Source organism: Camelina sativa, chromosome 4, assembly GCF_000633955.1.
Source record: "Camelina sativa cultivar DH55 chromosome 4, Cs, whole genome shotgun sequence".
Taxonomy (NCBI): domain Eukaryota; kingdom Viridiplantae; phylum Streptophyta; class Magnoliopsida; order Brassicales; family Brassicaceae; genus Camelina; species Camelina sativa.
In genome coordinates this window covers 1,199,326-1,202,592 of record NC_025688.1, presented here as the reverse complement: position 1 = coordinate 1,202,592, position 3,267 = coordinate 1,199,326, and the positions used below count along the sequence as shown (strand labels likewise).

The following is a 3,267-nucleotide window of genomic DNA, read 5'->3' as shown; positions in this document are numbered from 1 at the left end:
CCACTCTTTTATAAACCCAAACCGATATTGAAGTTTGAGGCCATGAATCTCAAGTATCGAAGCACTGAGACTGAAGCCATTGTCATCGTATCGTAGTCGAAGGTATGTTATTCCTCAGACTTATATTTACTTCAGCTTTGTGTGTAGTTTTAGATTAAAGTCTTAAATTGTGTTTTGTTCACGTTTTGCTTGTAGTTGTTGGGCTGATAACATAGCGATTAGGGTGTAAGCCCTGTTTTAAAAATCGGTCTTGGCGGCCGGTTAATCGCCGGAAAAGCGCTCGGCGGCACCCAGCCGCCGCGAGTTTAGTAAACTCGGTCAATAAATCGGATATGTGAAAAAAAAACTCAAATTTTTGTTAGAGTTATGATGAAAATCGATTATTTATAATTAGATCTAAAGGTTTTGTATATAGTATGGTGTAAACCGAACCAAAAAATGTTGGGAAACGGAAAAATTACAGTGGCTCGCGTTTTAGGGTTTGTGGGTGCGCAGTCGGAAGGAAGAAGATGAAGCGACAATACCGATTTTACCCTTTTATAAAGTGAATTGATTAAAAATATACTGCTGAGACTCGAACCATGGACGTATGACTTCGTAATAGGGACTAAAACCACTACACCATCGGAGATATTTGTAATTTTACACATGAAATAATATATATACTTTTAATGTTAGATATAAGCCCTAAAACTAGTTCCCGATTAATCCCCGTGTAATTTCCGATTAATTGATTAATCGCTAGGCCTAGCTCGACCGCCCGACTAGCACCTAGCGATTTCTAAAACATGGGTTGTAAGTCTTGCTTTGGTTACGTTTTTTATCATTTATTGTCTCTTGTTCTGTTTACGTTCTAAGTCTTGTTTTGGTTATGTTGTAAGTCTTGTTTTAAGTCTTGTTTGGTTCTTCACATTGATAGCTTGTTTGGTCACACTTAAACATAAATTGCTTGGTAGTTGTAATAGTTAAACATAAATTGGGTGGTAGTTGTCATTGATTGTGTGTTATGTCATACTTAAACACAACAAACACTTAAACCTTACCTAACCACTTTACCATAAATGCAACTACCAAACCATTCTTAATTGTTCTCTATCCACCAAACCAGTTCTTCTATATATGCCGCTACTGTGTTTAAAGCTTTAGGTTTCTTTTCTTGTATAAGCTATTTGCAGGATCATCCGGAGTTCTACACAACCTATATTTGCAGATTATATTGGGAAGTTCTGTATAGAATCTATTGAGTTTGAAAAATTGAGTCTTGGAACGCTTCCACCAACAGTTCACGGTAAATCCTTGGTCCCATTTAGTTCTTGTGATCTCTTACCGTTGTGTTCTATGTGCTAATTTGGTTAATGACATTTTGTCTCTAATCTCCTGCAGGAGTTAAGTTCTATGAGACCAACGAGAAGGAGCTTTTGTTAGAACCATCAATAAAGTGGGCAGGAAATCCCAACATTGTTTTGGTGCTAAAGATGATGTCTTTACGAATTAGAGTTCAGGTCAGTAAGAGTGATAATGGAACGCAAGCAATGCAAAGCTTTACTACTCTTAGTTCCATAAACACGGAAGTTTTATCATCTTTTACCTTTGCAGCCTCTTCTGCCGACCTTCCCTTGTTTTGGAATGGTTGTAGTTTCATTAATGGAAAAGGTCGCTATATCTCACATAAAAGTGACTCAGAACTGATTTGAAAGTTACTTGCTTTACCACATGTTGATCAGCATGATTCTCTATGCAGCCACATGTTGATTTTGGATTGAAAGTGCTTGGTGGAGTTTGGCTACTGCAAAATGTTTTCATTGAGTTGTGTTCTATTCTTGTATGGCAATCAAAAAATTAGACACCCAAAGATGACTAATGGGAGGACAAAAAAAAAACAAGGGTGAGGAGAGATTAGTATTAGTTTTAATATTAATAAAAGATAGAAACATTTATTTGAGTATGTGCAATGACAATGCTCTAAACCCTAACACTCTTTTGTAAACCCAAACCAACATATAATTTATTAATTTTATTAATTGTAAAATCTAAACTTTAGCCACTTTTTTGTAAACCTAAACCGACATAATTTTGTTTAATTGTAAAATCTAAACTCTAATCATTCTTTTATAAACTTAAACCGACATATATTTTATTAATTAAAAAATTTAAATTTTAATTCTCCTTTATAAACCTAAACCGAAATAATTTCATTAATAAAAAGTCTACAGAATTTGTTTCCTTAATTTATTTGTCTTTTTATTTTACTTTTGATTATTTTATAAATCTTATTATGTTGTAAAACACGGATGGTGGACCTTCCATAACCGGCCCATACATGTCCTAGTGTGTAAGGCCCATGGCCGAAGGCCCATTGCCTAATTCCTATTCCTATTCGGTTTTGTACTAAGGGTTTATCTATCCCTATATATATGTAACATTCGATTGAGTTAATAATAATAAGAGAGAAAACCTCCTTCGAGTTTCTCTAGTTTCACAACACGTTATCAGCACGAGTTTTCCCTAAACTCCAACTGAGAAAATCCCTAAAACCCTAAAGCCACCGCACATCTTCTCCTGTTCGTCCAAGCTCTCAAACGGATCAAGTTCGTGATTGTTCAAGCTTGGAGATCGGTTCTAGTTTGTATTCAAAACCAGTCTGAGGTTCGTTGCCTGTTCGTGATAAAAAGCTCAAGATATATCCGAGGTCTTTAGCTCCCGGATCAATTCCAGTCAACCCCAAACTGTGGAAGGTAAATAAATCAAACCTTCTTAGAACATATGAATCGAACCTGATCTCTTAAATCTAATAGAACCCTAAAATCTACAAGTAACAATCAAGAAACAAAAACTCTAAGCTTTGAAACTCTAAAACCCTAAAACTTTAAAATCGATTGCTGTAAGGTTTTAGGATTGCTTAGATTGATTGCAATTAAACCAATTATGCTATGATTAAAATCTGGTTGTTGTTGATTGCTTGCTTGAAAATCGTTTGCATGAGAACCTTAGAACTAGAAACCTAAAATTGAAATTCATAGAAAAAAATATTAATCTGTTTGTTCTAAGCTTAAACCCGATTATCTTTGATTGTTTGTTTAAAACAAAAACCCTAAAATCAAACCCTAAAATCGGAATCCTAGAGAAAATCTAGCTCCCTAAATTTTTTGTCATTATCCTGTTTATAGAAAAAAAAGGAAAATTGAAGAAAAAAGAAATCTTATCTACGAAAAGGAAAATTTCTAAAACTTAAAATTATGTGCATATTTTCCTGTTTCATACTAGACT

At 34.5% G+C, this 3,267-nt stretch overlaps 1 long non-coding RNA gene across 2 annotated transcripts; it reads left to right on the top strand.

The window, feature by feature from the left end:
- LOC104779501 lies at positions 1,117–2,013 on the top strand. 2 transcript variants are annotated; one of them, XR_002037615.1, is made up of 4 exons: positions 1,117–1,288; positions 1,384–1,502; positions 1,597–1,653; positions 1,742–2,013. It is a non-coding gene; the product is annotated as an uncharacterized LOC104779501 (long non-coding RNA). The 2 variants fall into 2 exon arrangements; XR_766485.2 differs by having other exon boundaries at positions 1,384–1,653.